The sequence below is a fragment of the Ovis aries genome, chromosome X (assembly GCF_016772045.2).
Source record: "Ovis aries strain OAR_USU_Benz2616 breed Rambouillet chromosome X, ARS-UI_Ramb_v3.0, whole genome shotgun sequence".
Taxonomy (NCBI): domain Eukaryota; kingdom Metazoa; phylum Chordata; class Mammalia; order Artiodactyla; family Bovidae; genus Ovis; species Ovis aries.
The window spans coordinates 10189288-10213812 of NC_056080.1; positions in this window are offsets into that span (position 1 = coordinate 10189288).

A 24525-nucleotide genomic window follows, 5' to 3' on the forward strand; every position below is an offset into this window, starting at 1 on the left:
CCTTTTCCTATTTGGAACCAGTCTGTTGCTCCATGTCCAATTCTAACTGTTGCTTCCTGACCTGCATACAGATTTCTCAAGAGGCAGGTCAGGTGGTCTGGTATTCCCATCTCTTTCAGAATTTTCCAGTTTCTTGTGATCCACACAGTCAAAGGCTTTGGCATAGTCAATAAAGCAGAAATAGATGTGTTCCTGGAACTCTCTTGCTTTTTCATGATCCAGCAGATGTTGGCAATTTGATCTCTGGTTCCTCTGCCTTTTCTAAAACCAGCTTGAACATCAGGGAGTTCATGGTTCACGTATTGCTGAAGCCTGGCTTGGAGAATTTTGAGCATTACTTTCCTAGCATGTGAGATGAGTGCAATTGTGCGGTAGTTTGAGCATTCTTTTGCATCACCTTTCTTTGGGATTGGAATGAAAACTGACCTTTTCCAGTCCTGTGGCCACTGCTGAGTTTTCCAAATTTGCTGGCATATTGCGTGCAGCACTTTCACAGCATCATCTTTCAGGATTTGAAATAGCTCAACTGGAACGCCATCACCTCCACTAGCTTTGTTTGTAGTGATGCTTTCTAAGGCCCACTTGACTTCACATTCCAAGATGTCTGGCTCTAGATTAGTGATCACATCATCATGATTATCTGGGTCGTGAAGATCTTGTTTGTACAGTTCTTCCGTGTATTCTTGCCACCTCTTCTTAATATCTTCTGCTTCTGTTAGGTCCATACCATTTCTGTCCTTTATTGAGCCCATCTTTGCATGAAATGTTCCCTTGGTATCTCTAATTTTCTTCAAGAGATCTCTAGTCTTTCCTATTCTGTTGTTTTCCTCAATTTCTTTGCATTGATCGCTGAAGAAGGCTTTCTTATCTCTTCTTGCTATTCTTTGGAACTCTTCATTCAGATGCTTATATCTTTCCTTTTCTCCTTTGCTTTTCGCCTCTCTTCTTTTCACAGCTCTTTGTAAGGCCTCCCCAGACAGCCATTTTGCTGTTTTGCATTTCTTTTCCATGGGGATGGTCTTGATCCCTGTCTCCTGTACAATGTCACGAACCTCATTCCATAGTTCATCAGGCACTCTCTCTATCAGATCTAGGCCCTTAAATCTATTTCTCACTTCCACTGTATAATCATAAGGGATTTGATTTAGGTCATACCTGAATGGTCTAGCGGTTTTCCTACTTTCTTCAATTTAATTCTGAATTTGGCTATATCTAATAAATTTTAGTGTATATAATTTTGTCTTAATTCAGTTCAAACACTTTATAATTTCCTTTGTGGTTTCTTCTTTACCTATATATTATTTAGAAAAGTATTGCTTAATTTCCAAGTATTTGATGATTTCCTAAATTCCTTTCTGTTGTTTTCCAATTTAATTCCATTGTGTAGAACATATTTTTAAATTATTCATTCCTTTTAAGTCTATTGAGATTTCTTTTGTTGGCTAGGATATGGTCTGTTCTGAGGAAAGTTTCATGTATACTTGAAGAAACATGTATTATATTGCTGTTGAGTAGCATGTCCTTTAAATGTTAATTAGGCAGGTGTGGTTGATGTTCCCTCTGCTCATTTTTTCCTCTAGTTGAGATTTTTATCCTGGATATATAGACATCACTGCTCTATCTGGATAACATAATACTGAGGCAGTGATCGGGCAGAGATTGTGCTCAAACACTTCAAGTTGTTTGGCTGCCACTCTCCACCAGTGAGTGTGTGTGTGTGGGTTGGGAGCACATTCAGACTTCAGGCAATTTTAAAGTCTGCCTCGACTTTTACTTTCCACTGGGCACTTTCAACTCTCCCTGCCCATACATGTAATTTGCCTAATCAATTGGAGATGTGTGGAGAGATTTTCTTGTAATGCGTTCTCATTTCCAGGACTACCTCCTTGTTAAATTCCTTCCTGGCTTTCCCTCTGCCCTGGAACCTGAGGTTGGCAGGACTGTGGCTTTTCCCTTTTAATTTCCTACAGAGTTTGCTGCTTTCACTGACAACACTGTTGGGGAATGGGTTTTCTGCCTGCTCCAAATCAAGTGAACCCTCTCTTGCAATGAAGCTGCTGATTTTCAATCTAGCCTTACTGCTAGAGCTACCATTCCTGTCTGCTGAACCAGGTAGTGGAGATGAAAGCAGCTCTGGGCAAGCAGCCCATAGACGCCCACAGTTCTCTCCTGAAGTCTTGGGAGATTTTCATCAATAAGTGCTTCTCTATTTGTTGTTTGCCTTTGATCAATTTTTGGAGCTCTGAAATGGTTGTTTGTGACTGTTTTGTCCAGCTTTACATGTGTTTGCTGGGGAGAGGATTTGCCAAAATCTTCCCTCTGTCATAAATGGAAGTTCTGCCATATGAGCATTTTAAAAGAAAACCATATGACTTTTTTGTGGTGAAAGACATGATATATGGCTAATTTAGTAAGCTAGTGATGAAAGCCTGTAAATCGAACAGGAAGATAATTGAAATTGATAAAGATGTAGATTAGAAAGCAAATTCAATATCAAGTTTAAGAAAAAGAAAACTTAGAAGCTTCTGAAAGAACTCTTTGGTGACTTATTATGAGGCTTGTTATAAGGAAGAGAAGTATCTAATATATAATGATGCAGAAAAATAACTATGTTAAAAAGAGTTACAAGAGACCTTGGATATTGTCTAATTCAGTATTCCTCAAACTTTTTGGGTTATTAGAGCTTTGGGGACCTCTGAAAATCTTTTCTCAAATCTGCAGCACAATATAAAAAACAGTAACTATTTAGCCTTCATTTTAAAAGCTAAATCTATTTAATCTAAAGGATTATATTTTGGGGAATTTCCCGGCAGTCCAGGACTTAGGATTTGTGCTTTAATTGCAATGGCCTAGGTTCAATCCCTGGTCAGGGGACTAAGAGCACAAAAGTTGCAGGGTGCAGTGAAATTTTTTTTTTTAATGACTTCAGTTTAACCAGTATAACATTGTTTTCCTACACTTTGATGTTAAAGTGTTCTTTGTTGTCTATGAAATAGTGGTAATAGAGGAATAGACTTATCACAGTGTTATTTAGCAAAAGTAAGATTTTTGCACTGCATGTCAATCTCTAGCATTTTGAAATTTTACTGTAAGTCCTTTGAAGTTAAATGCTTTTCTCAGTTTCACTCAGTTTTTTAAGAGGAGAAAATATTATGAAATTAGAATACAGTTTGTTCTTCATAAGAAAGGCTTTTTATACAACTGACAGGAAAAATAAATTACTGCTTTCCCTTCTGTATAATTCAGCTATTTGAGTTAATTTTTACCAGTTTTCTGAATGATAAAATCTTTTTTGGGCCTGAGAAGAAATTTACCCATAGTTCTTAAATCTTTATTTTAAAAATCAATTTTGCAATGATTAGATGACTTTATTGGAGAAGAAAATGGCAACCCACTCCAGTATTCTTGCCTGGAGAATCCCATGGACAGAGGAGCCTGGCAGCTGCAGTCCACAGGGTCACACACAGTCGGACACGACTGAAGTGACTACGCAGCAGAAGATGACTTTATAACCGGCAGTCTAGAGCCATACTCATAATTTTATTATGCTCTCATCACAAAGCTTGTGTTCTAAAGATCTTGAGGTTTGTATGGATATGCAAGGGATTTGCATATCATATCATTCTTCCTGTATGGTCTGAGAAATGACTAGCTCGTTCTTACTCTGTCAGTCGGTTCTGTCTACTGGAAATATATGAGCTTTGCTCTATGGAGACCATATCCATTCATTTAATAATCTTTAAATGAGCCATTTCCAGGTGTTGGCTTCACTGATGTAGTTATGACAGATAGGAGGGTGAATAAGGAATGTTCAAATGAAAGAGAAAAGCAGTGCGCCGAGAGCTGCTACAGGGAGTATGTGCAAAGAGCAGAGTGAGTTCAGACGACAGGGGCATTAACCTTGGACAGTTCAGGGGAGAGGTCTGTGAGGAGGCGACCGAGTTGAAAGATGAGTAGGGTTTTTTTTTATGCAACTCTCCCAGTGTCAGAAATGGATCAAGTCACTTAAGCATTTCAGGTCTCAGTCATTGAAGTCCTAGTTCTAAAGTCCTGCTTTCCCAGATCAGTGCAGACTCAACCATCTTATTCAATCAGTAAATAGGAGGCTGCAGTCTCATCTGCTGTGAGCTATTTGACTTTGTCCTAAGTGGTAGAATAAGAGGCTTCTGTTGGCCAGTTTGTCAGCTGGGAAAATTGCTATGGAAACAAAAGTATCCTTTAAAATAAGTGATTATTAGGGCTGCTTGGTTTAATTATAATAGCAAACACAAACATTGCTTTTTTTGTATTAGAAAATGTTCTAAACCAGGAGTTGGCAAACTTTGCCTGTGAGCCAAATCTGGCTCTCTGCCTGTTTTCAGACAATCTACCAACCAAGGGTGTTCTTTACATTTATAAGTGTTGAGAAAGAAATAAGAATATTTACTGACATTTGGAAATTATATAAAAGTAATATTTCTGTGTCTATTACTAAGCTTTTATTGGAGTACAAACATAATCATTCGTTTATGAGTATCTGTACACTTAGAAATTTAAAAGCACACTTTAACCCATGGATCAAAGAAAAACTTATAATGGAATTAGAAAACATTTGTAATTAAGGAATGATAAAAAATACTGTATTTCAGAACATGGGAAATATAGCAATAGTGGTTCTTAGAAAATTAATAATCTTAAATTCTTATACTAAGGAAAAGAAGAACCTAAAAATTAAAAAGCTAAACATTTCAGTAAAGATGTTAGAATAAACTCAAAGAAATTAGAAAGAACTAATAAAGAGCAGAAATGAAAGAGAAAACAAAGATACAATGGAAAAAATCGACACAACTAAAATTTGTTCTTTGAAAAAAGCTACACACACAAATATATAAACACATATGTATGTGTATATATATGTTCATGTAAGATTGGTCAAGTACAACCAAGCATGTAGAATTAAACAGGTTTTGCAATATGAAAAGCAAAACTTTAAAATTTCTATATTTTAAAGAAAATACAGGAGGCATAATTTGAGGCTTTAGTATAGGGGAAGTTTCTTAAATAAGATTTTTTAAAAAGCACAAACCATAAGATGCTAGATGGACACATTAACTACATTAAATATTAAAAGCTTCTAAGCATCAAAAATACTACTTTTGTAAAGAAGAAAAAAGATAAGTGACAAAGTTGAAGAAGATGTTTATTATACATGAAATTGACAATAAAGTATTTAGAATATATTAATAGGAAAAATCCCACAAATAACCCAGTTTGGCATGACCACAGTATAAACAGGCAATTCACAGAAAGCCTAAATAAGCTTATTCTTATTAGTAATCAGATGACTGCTAATTAAAATAACATACCAGTACATACCATTGAAGTTAGCAAAAATTAAAAGTTGATAATATTAAGTCTTGGTGAGGATGTGAAATGACCAGAACTTTCACATGTTGCTGGTGGGCATATGTATTTGTACACTCACTGGAGAGCAGTGTGACAATATTTAGTAAAGTCAAAGACATTAATTTCCTATGACCTTGTAGTTCCAGTCCCACCTAAAAATGAATCACGCTTGTGCACAGGTATTTACACTTGTATACAATGTTCATATTAACATTGCCAGAGTCCAATATTATAAACTGCATAAATAGCCATCAAGAGAAGAATGGATAAATAAATTGTGGTACATTACTATAAGGGAATATTACACAGCAGGAAATATAACCCAGCTAGAGCTATATGTGTCAACATGGAAAAAAATCTCATGTTGAGAGACAAAAAGTGCATTACACAAAGATCCATATAGATAATACCATATAGTATAGTATCATCTATGTGAATGAAGTTTAAAATCATGCAAATAATACTATCTGTGATTTCAGGATACATGTCTGTATAGTAAAAATATAAAGGTGGGCATGGAAATGATGAACAACAAATTCAGAATAATCCAAACTTTAGAGGGTATAGAGAGAAATGTACACATAAAACTTTAAACATATTTATAATATTTTATTGATATGTATGATGGCTACACAACTGTGTTTTATAATAAATGTCATACTTTTGGGAGGTAGACTGGGTAACAAAAGAAACCTTGCTGTGAAAGGATGTGCTACTATTTACAATAGCCAGGACATGGAAGCAACCTAGATGTCCATCAGCAGACGAATGGATAAGAAAGCAGTGGTACATATGCACAATGGAATATTACTCAGCCATTAAAAAGAATGCATTTGAATCAGTTCTAATGAGGTGGATGAAACTGGAGCCTATTATACAGAGTGAAGTAAGTCAGAGAGAAAAACACCAATACAGTATATTAACACATTTATATAGAATTTAGAAAGATGGTAACAATGACCCTGTATGTGAGACAGCAAAAGAGACACAGATGTAAAGAACAGACTTTTGGGTCCTGCGGGAAAAGGCATGGGTGGGATGATCTGAGAGACTAGCATTGAAACATGTATATTATTATATGTGAAATAGATTGCCAGTCCAGGTTCAATGCATGAGGCAGGGTGCTCAGGGCTGGTGCACTGGGATGACCCTGAGGGATGGGATAGGGAGGGAGGTGGGAGGGGGGTTCAGGATGGGGAACACGTGAACACCCATGGCTGATTCATGTCAAGAATGGCAAAAAACACTATAATATTGTAAAGTAATTAGCCTCCAATTAAAATAAATTAATTTTTTTAAAAATGAAAGTGTGTGCTAATTTAAAAGGAAAACCATTGGATAAATTCTTATATGGTGATAGTGGTGGTGAAGTGTTATAGATATCACAACCATATAACCATTCATCCATACACCTATCCATGAACTTAGTAAATGCTCAGTGTTGTACCAGTCACTGGGATTGTTAGGGTTCCTTTTCCTCCAAGTCTAGCAGAAAGGAATATAAGAAAGTGGCTACAACTTCATGTGAGTAGAAATATATTCCAAATGCTTCAGAAGCACAAAGAGAGAAGTGATATCTTGGTCAGTAGAGACAATTTTAAGCTGTGCAGAGAATGTGAAAGAATTCTTTTCATTAAATGGAGCCAGCGATTTTGTCTATTAATCATTTAGACATATTTTTATGGTATGCCTGGAGAATTAGGCAAAGAGTTGGACATGACTGACTTTCACTTAAGGATTTTTTAAAATTTTGAAACATGTAAGATTTTTTGATTAAACACAGCAATAAAGTCCAATGGCATTTTGCCAGCATTTTGATGTGTTGTGCTAATCAGGATATCAAGATTTTACCAGGATCCATATTCTTGAGGTTATTTCTGCTACTTGGAGGTAAATTCAGATGAGTCCTTTGTAAATCACTATGTCAGATTTATAGAGAAGTGAAGCTTGTAAAAGTGTTTCTTGTGGTCGTTAAATGCCCTTTTTGTCTTCTGCCCAGCTTGCTATATTGATGGTCTAACCAACACATCAAAGAAATTTATGGGATTGTAACTTTGATCTCGCTCACCCAGAGAATCAGAAGGGCATGGGGAGGAGAGCATTTGAGTACTGAAATAATATCTTCATATTTCCACAAATAAAATATTTGGTTTTTGAGTAGGCAAACTCACATAATGAAAGGGAATGGAGGGAATGGAAAGCCCTGAATTGAAAGTCAAGGAACAATTAATTAGTTCTGTTACTCTTTAACAGTGGGCAAGTATGAGCCATTCCAAAGCAGTCACTGAGTATCTCAATCTCTTTATCTGTTTGTCCCACAGCCACTCAGTTACCATGTATTCAGGATTCCTTTCCAGGACTCTCACTTAGTCAATCTCTGTTACTTTAGGGCTCCCCTGGTAGCTCAGCTGGTAAAAAATCCGCCTGCAATGCAGGAAACTCTGGTTCGATATCTGGGTCGGGAAGATCCCCTGGAAAAGGACATGGCAACCCACTCCAGTATTCTCGCCTAGAGAATCCCATGGACAGAGGAGCCTGGCAAACTACAGTCCGTGAGATCGCAAAGAGTCAGACACAACTGAACGATTAAGCACAGCACAGTTACTTTAAACAAACGACAGTGACAAAAAGTCACCTATAATAAATCAACAATAACTCCCCACCATTAATATTAATAAAACCCAAATACAGCAGTGTTTAGGGCCACAAACCAAGGTATCAGGGAAGGTAGAGAAGTGGTTAAGGAAAATGAAAAGTTTAGTCATCATAAGGGTATTCTTAACTTGGACCATATTTTCTCTTGCTACATCTGTGACATATTGTGAGATTCCAGGTTCTTGTAAAACACTCTCTTAAGAACTGAACTTAAGCTATGTATTCAGGTGGGAAACAGATTCATGTGGGAGCAAGGTCAATCAAGACCTACACATTACAAAGGAAAAAGGCCCAGAAGAAAATGTTTAGGTCAACAGCCTAACTGTGGCCAGTTCTTAATTGTAAGCCTCTCCAAAGTCTCTTGATGGGAACATTTAGGAAATAGACGAATTGCCTCTCAATTCCAATTATGGGCTTGCAGTGAGGGGCCTGTCTGCATTTGCAGAGCCATAGACAGTGGTTTAAGGGACAAGCAAGTGGAAATGGAACACAGACATCTCCCCTCCCACAGTCCAGCGCCCTCCCGCTGCACCTTGGACCTGTGCTCAGTGTGATGGTGAGTCCTTGATTTGTCCTGGCTCCTCACAACTTCCTTTAGTTTCTCTAAAATCTAAGTGACTTGTGCACTCCCCACCCCCAACTTCTCATTACCATGTTCTCTTCCTAGTCCCACTCCAGGTAATTTACTTCTTTATTATGTCTGTTGTTCAAGCCTTTGCCTCCTCTCCCTAGAGTGTAATCTCTTTGAGAACATCCATCTTCATCTAGTTGCCACCTTCATTTTGGTCACTAAGTGGTCAAGAAAAATTTGTTGAATTAAACTTAATTAACTCTGATCAGATGAAAATGGAAAGGTTTGAACTGGAACAGATCTTGCTACCAAGAAGCAAATGGGAAATAAAAAAAGTACATATAAAAAAAAAAGTTAACCTAACTAAAATGTGTTTGATATTAAAAAATAAATTATAATAGTGTGATGTGATAAGTCATAAATTATTAATGTGTAGATGTTTCCATTCTCTCTGCTCACGTTTATTCAAAGTGGAAAGAAGTTTGCCTCTGTTGGCTAAGAGTTTTGTAGAGGTTTTTGGATTAAACCAAAGAATAGGTAAGAAAAGATGAAGCCTGAGGGCCTGAGCCATGGGGGCCAGGAGAGACATGGTAAAACAAGCCACATAAAAGGCCATACGGCAGAAGGAAGGTAGTGGACTAAGAGGATAGAAGGGGAATATGATTCCTGTTTCTGAGGGTTTGTACTTGAATCTGGTTTGATGTTTGCAAGATGTGTAATTAGACATTTTAGAAATTAGATTGAAAGAGAAAGATTTTATACATTATTCTGTATCTATGAACCGTGTAGGTTCAGGATTCATAAAGATTATAATGAATGAAAGAAGTGCCTCCTCATTCCTTCTCCCCAGTGTAATCTCTTAGCATTTGGTTTTACTAAATCTTTGTCCTTTTATTTTCACAAACCTTATATTTTAAATCTTTCTTTGCACAAAATGCAAATATGTACACAATATTTTTAAAATAAGAATGTCCTCAAACTGTATGTATTGTGTTACAACTTTTTCCATTCAATAAAACATTATGGGTATGTCCATGTCAGTAAAATCTGACAAACATTCTTTTTAATGACTACATAACATTTATTATATAACATAAACAATATTTAACAATCCCCATGTTGATGAGTATGTGAGGCAATTCTGTGTTGATTATAAGAAATAATTTAATGATCATTCTTATATATTTTATCAGTTATGCATTATCTATTCAAATGACTCCTATGTGGTATGGTTTAAATAGTAAAAAAAAAAAAAAAAAAACTTATTTGGGAGTAAATTGTTTTCTTCCTTTGTGCAACTGTGTAAGTTTAATTTCTCATGCTTATTTTTAGAAAAAAAATATTTTGATACTATAAAATTCTTTGAAGCAAAGAATACAAATATCATACAGTAATTGTATGATAAGTTTAATGTGTACATAATGAAGACAGGCATTTATTTTAATTACCCAAATTTTGGCAGATGTCCCTTCTGCTTTCATTTGTCAATTAGTTACATTACTGATCATGGTGTTTTTGAACAGAGCATAATTTAGTCTCATCAGCACCACTGAGAAAAGTCAAAATCAGAGTTACTATTTTTAGGTATTTCTCTGGTGTCATTTCTTATCTTTGTCGTAAATGGAATATATTAAAAATTTAGATCATAAATTTAGATTTGGGTATACTATCCTGGGTTATGCATTAATGATACATTTTAACAGGTGGTGAAATATACAAACTGCCCTCTCATCAAGCCTTTGTTGGGGCCTGAGCTCTTCAAAAAGAATAAATTTCCAGATATGATCATTGAAATTTAATTTTTTACAGGCTCAAATAGTTTAACTATTTTAGTGAAAGTTACCCTAAATTAATATTAGTCACCTCCTACAGTATTAGTTTTCTATTCTGAGTAACTATAAGTAATGGCCTAAAACAATGGGTCAGGAGTCCAGTTGTGGGTTTGTTGGGTCCTCTGCTTAGGGCATCTCCAACTGCCATCAAGAGGGTGAAAATCATGGAGGTCACCTTAGAATTCTGCCTTCTCAAATAGACCATATTGTATTTCATATAATATTTCTGAAAATGCACAAATAATATTATGAATATCCATTCTTATACTTTGCTATTACACAGATATTAGAATTATGCTAGAGAACAGTTCGATATTAGCTTTTGATTCATGGTGACAATTCTTCTGCCTCTGCTTTATCTTTGCTTTCAGGTTCATTTCCAGAGCCTGAATTTACTAGACTGTTTATCAATAGATAAGTAAGAAATTCTTGTTCTCGGGCTGGTAGAAAAGAATGTCTACTTCCTCTCAGAGCATTTCTATAAATCCTTTCTGTTGTCTTGCTCTCACATTTCAAATCCTTCCTAGCAATGCGGTCAGGGCCAGTAAAATGAAATTATACAGGGAACACAGAGGGTGACATCTGTCATACACAAGTAGAAATTACTTCAAAAATATCACTGCAAAACAGAAGAATAATATTTTATATAAGATTCAGTCATCAAATAAAATGACTAAGCCTATTGAAGGGTAAATAGGAAAATAAATGCTGATAAATAAAAATGGTATACTGTGATGTGGTATACCATTTTTAATGTACTTGATTCATAAATAATTTTTGTAAAGTATAATACACAGGGTAGCATAGTATTGGTGGTATGAAAACATATTTTCTCTCCAAAGGAGTGTCTCTTTGGCTCAGTATTGCTGGAGAATGGAACAAGGGTGCATTTTTTAAATGTTCATGCCTTCTGATTGAATAATGCAACCTGGGAGTTCATTTTAAGGAAATAATCAGTTATCCAACCAAAGAATTTTGTACAAGTGTTTCTTATTTATCATGAAACAAAAGATGACAAAAGTAAAATGCCTAATTATACATAATGCTTGAATTAACTTATGTATGTTGTGAAAGTGAAAGTGCTAGTTGCTCAGTCGTGTCTGACCCTTGCGACCCCATGGACTCTAGCCCGCCAGGCTCCTCTGTGCATGGGATTCTCCAGGCAAGAATACTGGAGTGGGTTGTCATGCCCTTCTCCAGAGGATCTTCCTGACCCAGGGATCAAACCCAGGTCTCCCGCATTGCAGGCAGATTCTTGACTGTCTGAGCCACCAGGGAAGCCCATGTGTTGTAATATTTTAAAATCATTAAAAGATGCATATAGAGAATATTTCTTGACAAAGGAGAATGTTCATCATTTCGGTAAGTCACTGATTTTTCAGCCTGGGGCAGTTTTGCACATGCTCCCCCACACCTGGAGGTATTCAGCAATGTCTGGAGACATTTTTGGTTGTCCTAGGTAGAAAACAGGGGTGCTGCTGGCCCTAATACATAGAGGTCAGGGACATTGCTAAACATACTATAATATATAATACACAGGACAGCCGCCTGCAACAAAGAATTATCCAACCCAGTGGTTTATAGTGCCGGTCAGTCATGCCAGGACTGAGAAACTTTGCCCTACAAAGTAGAAATAGCCTACAAACCTATATTAAGTGTGATTCCAATGCAGTGGGGGAAAAGTCCTATTTTCCGAGCTATCTCTTTGATATATTATCTTCAAGGATAAAATTGTTTTCCCTTTATCTGTAAGTTTAAGCAAAAACCATTATTTTACATTAAAATTGATGGTGAGTGGATCATTGGCCTGGCAAATCCATGTGAAGCTTCTGACTTTCCTTCCTCACTCCTTCTCACCTGCTTTGTGGGCTCCTTTCTCCCCTCTCACTGTTAACCTCAAATCTGGTTTAAGATAGTGTATTCTGTAGTCATGACTCTCATATAGTTATAATACCTATTTTGTCTTTACATGTAATGAGTCAAGCTTATGTATGTAATTTAATATGTTTTATATCCAAATTGGCTACTGCACGTTTTCCTCTGATTCTGGGAATAATAACAGTTCACATATTTTAGTGGATGATATCTGCTGTGTGCCTTACTTAGTCTTCCTATGGGTGGGTAGGGACTTCCCTGATAGCTCAGATGGGGAAGAGTCTGCCTGCAATGCAGAAAACCTGGGTTCAATCCCTGAGTCAGGAAGATCCCCTGGAGAAGGAAATGGCAACCCACTCCAGTACTCTTGCCTGGAGAATCCCATGGACAGAGGAGCCTGATGGGCTGCAGTCCGTGGGGTTGCAAAGAGTTGGACATGTCTGAGTGACTAACACTATCATTTTTCGGTGTTTTTATATTCAGAAAGATGAGAAACATACAATTTGTTTGTCAGTTTGCTTGTATCTGTATATTTTGTGTATGTTTTATTTTGTTCTTGAAGAATCAGGTATGTGTTTGGTATACTGGTTCTGAACTAATTTTGGGGAATTTGAATCTGAAAGTATTTAGAAGCTAGCAAACAAGTTCTAGAGCTTCCCAGGTGGTGATAAAGAACCCACCTGCCAATGCAGGAGACTTAAGAGAGTGAGGTTCGATCCCTGGGTCGGGAAGATCCCCTGAAGGAGGGCATGGCAACCCACTCCAGTATTCTTGCCTGGAAAATCCATGGACAGAGGAGCCTGGTGGGCTACAGTCCTTAGGATCGCAAAGAGTCGGACACGACTCAAGTGCCTTAGCACGCACATGCAGATGTAAGTCCTATTGTCTTTAATATCCTTAAAGTTTTTAATTAGAAAAATAAAGCTTGTAAAAATCTGAAGCGTGCAGTCATAGGAATAAATTACAATTCTACTGCCCTGCCCTCATCCTACCCCTTCTACTCTCTGTGATACTACTATTTATATACAACCTCTGGCTCTCTGTACAAACAATCACACAACAATGTTTCTTTTGCATTAATGGAATCATTCTGGAAAACATTTCACTTGACACTGTATCATGGTTATTTGTCTTGTCAGTACATATAAATCTGTTTCACTTTTTTGTAGCTTTATGGCTTTCCAAGATACGTATTGTTGTTTAGTCACTCAGTTGTGTCTGACTCTGTGACCCGTGGACTGCAGCCCATCAGGCTCCTCTGTCCATGGGATTCTCCAGGCAAGAGTACTGGAGTGGGTTGCCATGCCCTCCTCCAGGAGATCTTCCCAACCCAATGGGTTGCCATTTCCTTCTCCACCAAGATCTGTAACCAATTTAATCATTAAAATAGATTATTTTGGTGAGAAATGACTATTCTTGTCGATATTGAGTTTTCTTTTCCAAGAATATGGTCAGGTCTCTTCAATGATATTTTACAATTTTGTTCATATACATCTTCCACATTTCTTATTGAGTTTATTCCTTGTTTTTTAGTATTTGTTTCTTCTTTTTCTTCATGTAGGTGGGTGAATGAGTGGATGGATAGATGAGTGGACCAGAGTTGTTTGTGCAAAAGCCCTACCTATCTTACCTAATTATATTTTCCAATTAATTATTGGTGGTATATAGGAGCACTTTGGTTTTGTAAGGGTTTCTATCACACCATGTTGCAGATGGTAATTGCAGCCATGAAATTAAAAGATGCTTACTCCTTGGAAGGAAAGTTATGACCAACCTCAGTTCAGTTCAATCGCTCGGTCGTGTCCAACTCTTTGCGACCCCCTGAATCACAGCACACCAGGCCTCCCTGTCCATCACCAACTCTTGGAGTTCACTCGGACTCACGCCCATCGAGTCAGTGACGCCATCCAGCCATCTCATCCTCTGTTGTCCCCTTCTCCTCCTGCCCCCAATCCCTCCCAGCATCATATTAAAAAGCAGAGACATTACTTTGCCGACAAAGGTCCACTAGTCAAAGATATGGTTTTTCTAGTAGTTGTGTATGGATGTGAGAGTTGGACTATAAAGAAAGTTGAGTGCTGAAGAATTGATGCTTTTGAACTGTGGTGTTGGAGAAGACTCTTGAGAGTCCCTTGGACTGCAAGGAGATCCAACCAGTCCGTCCTAAAGGAGATCAGTCCTGAGTGTTCATTGGAAGGACTGATGCTGAAGCTGAAACTCCAATACTTTGGCCACCTGATGTGAAGAACTGACTCATTGGAAAAGACCCTGATGCTGGGAAAGATTGAGGGCAGGAGGAGAAGGGGACAACAGAGGATGAGATGGTTGGATGACATCACCAACCCAATGGACATGAATTTGGGTGAACTCTGGGAGTTGGTGATGGACAGGGAGGCCTGGTGTGCTGCGGTTCATGGGGTTGCAAAGAGTCAGACACGACTGAATGACTGAACTGAACTGATCTCACTATGTTACTGATTTTTGTTGTTTTACTGGTTTGTCTATTGAGCCACTAAAATTCTCCATGTATAAAATTGTATTAGAATATTATGCCGAAAATACTTGACAGCTTTATCTGTCATTGCCCACTGTTTATGCTTCTTATATTCTTTATTGTGTTAGATAAGACTTCCAGTCCAATGTTGATTAGTTGAGATGAAGAAGTTGAGAGTATTGCTTTATTCATGGCTTTATGGGAATGTCTCCAATATTTTACCACTGGGAATGAAGTTTGCTATAGTTTTCTGGTAGACGTAAATTAAGGAAGTTTCCCACCATTTTTATATTATGTAGATTTTTTTTCCACAACAGATATTGACACTTATGCAATGCTTTGTGTTATCTATTGAAATGTTAATATGCTTTTTGCTTTAACATAGTAACATACTAAAATTCATTCATTATAGGATAACCAAATCTACAGAATGACATTTGTCAGTATTTTACTTCATAACTTCGGGTATACAGTAATAAGTGGAAGAGATCTGTATGTAATACTCCTTATTTTGTGCTGCTCACTTTCAGAGTGGAGAGGCAGTGGCACCAAACTCCAGTACTCTTGCCTGGAAAATCCCATGGACAGAGGAGCCTGGTAGGCTACAGTCTATGGGGTCGCTAGGAGTCAGACATGACTTCACTTTCACTTTCACTTTTCACTTTCATGCACTGGAGAAGGAAATGGCAACCTACTCCAGTATTCTTGCCTGGAGAATCCCAGGGATGGCGGAGCCTGGTGGGCTGCCGTCTATGGGGTCGCACAGAGTTGGACACGACTGAAGCGGCTTAGCAGCAGCAGCATTTTCAGAGATGGTTAGCATAGTAAAAGAAGAAACATTCATTTTTGCCCCTATTTTGGACTACTTAAGTAATAGAAATATATGATCCTTTTGTGTTTGTTGGGTTTTCTCTGTACAGCCATCTATGCCAGGAATTCTCTGGGAGTCCAGTGGTTAGCACTTTCACTGCCGGGTACCTAGGTGGGGAAAGTAAGATCATGAAAGCTGTGCAGTAAAGCCAAGAAAAAAAAAAAAAGATCTATGCCTTTATGAAGGTTGATTTTCACTATATTTTCAAATTCTTTTGTTGATAGGCAGTTCCCAGTATCTATATCTCATTGGATTAATTTTTAAAATTGATATTTTCATAGAAAATTATTCAGTTTATCTAAAATTTCAAATTTACCAGTGTTATGTATCAGTTCAGTTCAGTCCCTCAGTCATGTCTGACTCTTTGCAACCCCATGGACTGCAGCACGCCAGGCCTCCCTGTCCATTACCAGCTCCCAGAGTTTACTCAAACTCATGTTCATTGAGTTGGTGACCCCATCCAACCATCTCATCCTCTGTCGTCCCCTTCTCCTCCTGCCCTCAGTCTTGCCCAGCATCAGGTTCTTTTCAAATGAGTCAGCTCTTCACATCAGGTGGCCAAAGTATTGGAGTTTCAGCTTCAGCATCCATCCTTCCAATAAATATTCGGGACTCATTTCCTTTAGGATGGACTGGTTAGATCTCTTTGCAATCTAAGGGACTCTCGAGAGTCTTCTCCAACACCACAGTTCAAAAGCATCAATTCTTTGGCACTCAGCCTTCTTTATAGTCCAACTCTCACATTCATACACGACTACTAGATAAACCATAGCTTTGACTAGATGGACCATTTTTTTTGGCAAAATAATGTCTCTGCTTTTTAATATGCTGTCTAGGTTGGTCATAACTTTTCTTCCAAGGAGTAAGCATCTTTTAATTTCATGGCTGCAGTCACCATCTGCATTTTTGAGCCCAAGAAAATAGTCAGCCACTGTTTCCATGTTTCCCCATCTGTCTCCCATGAAGTGATGGGACTGGATGCCACGATCTTAGTTTTCTGAATGTGGAGTTTTAAGCCAACTTTTTTACTCTCCTCTTTCACTTTCATCAAGAGGCTCTTTAGTTGTTCTTTACTTTCTGCCATAAGGGTGGTGTCATCTGCATATCTGAGGTTATTGATATTTCTCCCAGCAATCTTGATTCCAGCTTGTGTTTCATCCAGACCAGTGTTTCTCCTGATGTAGTCTGCATATACATTAAATAAGCAGGGTGACAATATACAGCCTTGACGTACTCCTTTTCCTATTTGGAACCAGTCTGTTGTTCTATGTCCAGTTTGAACTGTTGCTTCCTGACCTGCATACAGATTTCTCAGGAGGCAGATCAGATGGTCTAATATTCTCATCTCTTTCAGAATTTTCCACAGTTTATTGTGATCCACACAGTCAAAGGCTTTGGCATAGTCAATAAGGCAGAAATCGATATTTTTCTGGAACTCTTTTGCTTTTTCAATGATCCAGCAGATGTTGGCAATTTGATCTCTGCCTTTTCTAAAACCAGCTTGAACATCTGGAAGGGCATGGTTCACGTATTGCTGAAGCATGGCTTGGAGAATTTTGGCATTACTTTACTAGTGTGTGAGATGACTGCAATTGTGCGGTAGTTTGAGCATTCTTTGGCATTGCCTTTCTTTGGGATTGGAATGAAAATGGACCTTTACCAGTCCTGTGGCCTCTGCTGAGTTTTCCAAATTTGCTGGCATACTGAGTGCAGTGCTTTCACACTATCATCTTCCAGGATTTGAAATAGCTCTACTGGAATTCCATCACCTCCACTAGCTTTGTTCATAGTGATGCTTCCTAAGGCCCATTTGAGTTCACATTCCAGGATGTCTGGCTCTAGGTGAGTGATCACACCATCGTGATTATCTGGGTTGTGAAGATCTTTTTTGTACAGTTCTTCTGTGTATTATTGCCACCTCTTCTTTTTTTAAAATTATTTTTTAAACATTTTAATTGGAGGCTAATTGCTTTACAATATTATAGTGGTTTTGCCATACATTGACATGAATCAGCCATGGGTGTACATGTGTTCCCCATCCTGACCCAGCCTCCACCCTCCCTCCTCGTTCCATCCCTCAAGGTCATCCCAGTGCACCAGCCCTGAAAACCCTGCCTCATACATCAAACATGGACTGGTGATCTATTTCACATATGATAACATACATGTTTCAATGCCATTCTCTCAAATCATCCCACCCTCGCCTTCTCCTACAGAGTCCATAAGACTGTACATCTGTGTCTCTTTTGCTGTTTCGCATATAGGGTCATCATTACCATCTTTCTAAATTCCATATGTATGCATTAATATACTGTATTGGTGTTTTTCTTTCTGGCTTACTTCACTCTGTATAATAGGCTCCAATTTCATCCACCTCATTAGAACTGATTCAAATGTATTCTTTTTAATAGCTGAGTAATATTCCATTGCGTATATGTACCACAGCTTTCTTATCCATTCATCTGCCGATGGACATCTAGGTTGCATCCATGTCCTGGCTATTGTAAACAGTGCTGCGATGAACACTGGGGTAAATGTGTCTCTTTCAATTCTGGTTCCCTTGGTGTGTATGCCCAACAGTGGGATTGCTGGGTCATATGGCAGTTCTCTTTCCAGTTTTTAAGGAATCTCCACACTGTTCTCCATAGTGGCTATACTAGTTTGCATTCCCACCAACAATGTAAGAGGATTCCCTTTTCTCTGCACCCTCTCCAACATTTATTGTTTGTAGACTTTTTGATAGCAGCCATCCTGACCAGTGTGAGATGGTACCTCATTGTGGTTTTGATTTGCATTTCTCTGATTATGACTGATGTTGAACATCTTTTCATGTGTGTTTTAGCCATCTGTATGCCTTCTTTGGAGAAATTTCTGTTTAGTTCTTTGGCCCATTTTTGATTGGGTTGCTTATTTTTCCAGAATTGAGCTGCTTGTATATTTTTGAGATTAATTCTTTCTCAGTTGCTTCATTTGCTATTATTCTCTCCCATTCTAAAGGCTGTCTTTTCACCTTGCTTATAGTTTCCTTCATTGTGCATAAGCTTTTAAGCTTAATTAGGTCCCATTTGTTTATTTTTGCTTTTATCTCCATTACTCTGGGACGTTGCCACCTCTTCTTAATATCTTCTGCTTCTGTTAGGTCCAGACCATTTCTGTCCTTTATTGAGCCCATCTTTGCATGAAATGTTCCCTTGGTATCTCTAATTTTCTTGAAGAGATCTCTAGTCTTTCCCTTTCTATTGTTTTCCTCTATTTCTTTGTACTGATCACTGAGGAAGGCTTTCTCATCTCTCCTTTCTATTCTTTGGAACTCTTCATTCAAATGGGTATATCTTTCCTTTTCTCCTTTGTTTTCACTTTTCGTTTCACAGCTATTTGTAAGGCCTCCTCAGACAGCCATTTTGCTTTCTTGCATTTCTTTTTCTTGGGGATGGTCTTGCTCCCTGTCTCCTGTACAATATAATGAACCTCTGTCCATAGTTCATCAGGCACTCTATCTATCAGATCTAGTCCCTTAAATCTATTTCTCACTTCCACTGTATAATCGTAAGGGATTTGATTTAGGTCATACCTGAATGGTCTAGCAGTTTTGCCTACTTTCTTCAATTTAAGTCTGAATTTGGCATTAAGAAGTTCTGATCTGAGCCACAGTCAGCTCCTGGTCTTGTTTTTGCTGACTGTATAGAGCTTCTCCATCTTTGGCTGCAAAGAATATAATCAATCTGATTTCACTGTTGGCCATCTGGTGATGTCCATGTGTAGAGTCTTCTATTATGTTTTTGGAAGAGGGTGTTTGAAGATACATATCACTTGTGTTATGTATAGTGATATGTATAGTGAAAAATTTAATGGATTTACTTTTGTTTTAATAAAGACATCTGAATTCCACCCAGACATGTGTAATATTTTCTTTATTGTTGATGATGATGACTATTGATACCATAATGCTATTTTAGTATGCACAACATTCTATTGTCTCACATATTAGAGAGTGATCAAAGATCAGGATGAATGATTAGTTTAGCTTTCTCTCTATTTTATACTGATCTGGCAGACCATATTATTTGACCATCCACTTAATCCAGGTATTTTTTGTTCTAGATGCTTTATGTATACAATCTCCTTTAGTCCTCTAAACAACCCTATAAAGTAGAAAATCACATTGATATTATGGTGATGATTAAACGTAGACTTCAGGGATTATTGCATTTGCTCAACATTCCAGGACAAGTTTGCGTCAGAGCTGGGGTTCTGACCAAATTCTGTGGTAACAGGAGAAAATTTATGAGACAGTACTGTATAGAAGGGAAAATCTCTTCCTCTACCAATCTTTGGTTCTCCAGTTGGGGCCCTATAAATGAGACTGGCCAAAAACAAATTAACAAGACAAAAACAAACAGGAGTTTATTAATATGTGTCTTGTGGTGTACACAAGGGAGCAGTAAGTTGTGAATAATCCAAAAGAGTGGTTAGAATTTGTATTTAAATGCAAACAAAAAGGTGTTTGGGGCTTGTGTGTGGGAGAGGCAAGTTAAGGAAAGATGACCAGGGAAGATACGGTAAACAAAGGCTGTTTAATAAGGTTTGTTCAGCAGATTTAATTTGGAGCCTTCTCTCTGGATAGGTGTTGGTAAGAGTCCTTAGCAACTGGTAAGGGAGAGGGAGACATCTCTATGAATGGAAATTTCATTTATAAATGGATATTTCTTTCACAAAAGGAAAATTTATGCCCTGTTTTTAGAACTTGGACTGGTTCTCAATGGCCTTAAGCTCAAAATAATCCGTATGTCAAAGAGGCATATTTGGGGGTGGCATAATCTGGTACTATGTCTCTGGCACAGATTTCAATTGTGGTTGGACTTTTTTAGGGATCCAGATAAATCAGTACTCCCAGAATATGCCTCCCTGTTCCCATTTCAAACCTGACGAACACATGACCAAGAAATATGTCTAATGTGTGAATTACTGGTCAGGTGTCTTTTTCTGGACCTGAATCAAAGCATGTTTTAAATCTATCACTGAAAATTCTTAAATGTGTAAGTTTGGAACTGTTGATCATCAAAGTCAGATGCAGAGGAATGAAAAGTCAGAAATGGTGGGGCTAACCTACGTGGGAGTAAGAAATCCATCATCTACCTTACTAGGTGATTTCTCTGGTGCTTAAAAAAAAGTGAAAAATGGTCTTCCCTGGTGGTCCAGTGGTTAAGAATCTGCCTTGCACCCTAGAGCTCTTGCATCCTAGAGCCCCTACTCTGCAACAAGGAGAAGCCCCTGCAATGAGAAGCCCACGCACTGCAGCTAGAGAATAGTCCTCTCTCCCTGCAGCAAGAGAAAGCTTGGGCACAGGAAAGAAGAGCCAGCACAGCCAAAAATAAATAAATTTAATTGAAAATCCATCTTAAGAATTCCAGACAGTATATCCCGGGAAAAAATTTATTCTAGGGCTTGATATAGTAATTAGTAAAACCTTTTAAAAATGGGAAAAAATGTTCATTTCAGTGGATTAGTCTGTTTTTAATAAAGATCACTAAGATTTTTCTGTCTGGTTTAACATAAATGAGCTAATTTGTGCAGGAAGTTACATGATTTGAACGCTTCAAGTTAGTAATAAGTACACAGAATTCATACTGTTTTTAAATGTTGGTGTGCATAATTAATAATCTCCATTTACTAAATGAAGATTAGGCGCTTAACATGAAAATAGAGTAATTAGGCTTCTGTAGTTTGTAAAAGGCCATAACGATTCCTATTTGCAAATACTGTTGAATTTTAAATCATTCTCAATTGGCAAATTGAGTGGGTGTTGACTTAGAAGAAGGTAGTGAATATTAGAAGGAAATAAATCATTAAATCTTTAAACAGATTTCTGTGTGACCTCCAGGTATTCTGGTTTATCCCTTTCAAACAGAGCTATCCCTGGCCAGGCTCAGGTACTGAGCTACCATGAGAAGCGGGTAGCTGGAAATGCACAGTGACTCATGGTGGCAGAAGACAAAGAGAGTGTGTCTTTAGCCAATGCCAGTGACTGGTAACAATTTCATTTTGTAATCAGGGGAATCAAGGCTTGTTGAGACGCCTATTTCAGGACCTTGGACAGTTCCATTCAAAAGGCGCGGGCTGGCAGGCTAGCTGTGTAGATGGATCAGGCCCGGGCTGCCTGATCCTGATATTCCTCCTTTCTCCCTCTCCACTTCCATACCTTCCCTTGTGGCGGCATAGAACGTGAGTAACTCTTCTTGCTTTGTATACATATAGCTGCAGCATTCTACCTAATGTGGCTGCTCTTGTTTCTGCTTTTGGCTTTGTGGTTCGAGGCTACTTCTAATGATTATTTTAAACAAAATATTTCCTGAATACTATATTACAGCAGAAGATGGGGACATAGACACAATTTATGGTTTGCCCTCTTTTCTTATACCTTGAGAATGGCTCTTTTTGTATCAAAGTAATTTTAATATTTGTGTTTAATAATCCAAATTTGTACCCTGAGACTATGTGAGCGATTATTCTTTTTTTTTCCGTCTATATGAATCTCATTTATGCTATATTTCTAGTCTTAATCCCATTGTTAAGGTTTGTAAATCAGCCACAGTTGTTTAAACATACAAATCTAACTAAATCTAACTGTATTCCTCCCCTGGGAGCTATATTATGCCACAGCCATTGGGTTAAACTAGGAGATATTTCATGTGTTTCAGAAACTTAAATCATTTGGTTTGGGTCCAAGATTAACCTGCTAGAATAACAATATCCTGCAGAGAATTAAGTTTCAGCAAGTTTCCAAATTTGTTTCTTTTTCCTTCTATTTATATTAACTTAAATTTCCTTCCAAAGAATAATATCCATCCCAGATCCTTCTTTTAGGATGTCTGCTCAAGTCATCTTCTGGCCCTGAAATTTACACTATGTAGTTTTAGGATCTTTATCCATGTGTAGGAGCAAAATGATGAGACACAGACACCAGATTTGAAGAGGTGTTACCTAGGAAACAAATCAGATTCTAAGACTGTCTTTTCTATAATCGTCCATGATTGGAGACAAACCCTTGAAATTTAACTTCCCAGGAATGTGTCTTTTTTGTGAGCATGATGTGCACAGAAACAATTGGAAGGATCAATTAAGCAAATATATTTGATGAGATATTCAGTGTTTCTTTTCTGCTTTTTGCCCTTTAAACAACTTGAGTTCTGTTTGACCTTTAACAAATGTAACTACTTTGGGCTTGTTCACAGGGAAAGAAAAATTAATTTTGGAACATTTAGGTTTTTTAAAAATATTTGAGATGCATGAAGAGCAATAAAGATGTGGGATTCATATATTATAGATGACCTAAGTTCCTAAAATAATGCTTTGTTATAATTTTCAAAATTCTGGATATTTTTTTAATAGAAGCAGCATAAAGGAAGCATTATTTGAGGGGAAACACTATTGTAAAAGTCAAACTCTAGTTCCTACAGTTTATAACTCCATGAATCTTACAGAGGAAAACAGTATAAAACACAATCATAACAGCAGCCCCAAGAATTTGAAGAAGCACTTAGCTCCATAACAAGTTTCTTGCACAGTGAACTTTCTTCACATAAGATGAGAAGATGAGCTCACATCCTTGTCTCCTTTCCTCCACTGGTTTGTAGACATTGACCAGGTCCCAGAAATGCTCATGACCAGTCAGGGCTGCCTGTGTTCACCCTTTCACTCAAAGCCAAGCACCAAGTGAAGCATGTTTTATGTTAATAATATCTAATATTCTTAAGTTCTGCTGTAGTTTTGGCATGCATAAGTTACTGATCTGATGAGTCAAAATACTACATCTTTTCCTATTGTTTTCATAGTGAATGACTATTTTAGGAAGTATAAGGTCGTTTCCCAAAAGATGTCCGTGTGCTAATCCTAAATGTTATTTCAGATGCCATAAGGACTCTGCAGTGTGATTAAGTTAAGAATTTTGAGATGGGAGGTTATCTTGAATTATCTGGATAGACCCAGTATATCCACAAGGGTCTTTACAAGAATGCATGAGGGTCAGTCAGAGAAGGAAATGTGATAACAGAGGCAGGACAGAGAGAGCAAGAGAGAGAAAAAAAGAGCAAGAGAAAAAGAGATTCATTGATTTTTTTTCTGATTATAATAACAAGCTCAGATTTTTTTAAGTATTTATTCTTCAGAAAAGTATAAAGGGAGAAAAGAAGCCATCACTTGGAGAACACAGCAGTCCTACTGATGACTGATCTGTGTCCAGAGCTTCTGATCCTCAACCTCCCCCCAGTCCTTACTGTCAAAGTCTAATGAACACATTATGCCATAATGGATTTTAGTTATTGAACTAAACTGCTTATTTTTCTAACTTTAACTATGAGTTCTTGACTTTTGGCAAAATTCTTTACACACAGTAAGTTCACAATCAATAACTGCCAAACTCATTGATTAGTTGATTAATTGATAGAATGCCATTAAAATGTTGTACTCTATAAATCTAATGATAGTTATTGAATATCTATTGTGTGGCGGACTCAGTCTCAGGCACTCTATAAAAAAGTCCCTGCCCCTGAAATGTTTATGTTAAGAGGAGATACATAGACAACAAAGAAAGAAGCAAAACAAGTGGATATACAGTGTTTCTAGCAGTGACCAGTACTTCAGGGAAAAATAAATGACATGTGAGAGTGTTGGGTTGGTGCTGTTTATATAGGGAAGCAAGAAAGCCACACCAGCTGGGTGACATTTGAGTAGAACCTGAGGAAAATGAGGAAGTGAGCACTGTCACTATCTCAGCCAGGAGTGAGAGCCCTGAGCAAGGAGGATGTTTGACATGTTCAATGAGATACAGAGAGATGCCTGTGGA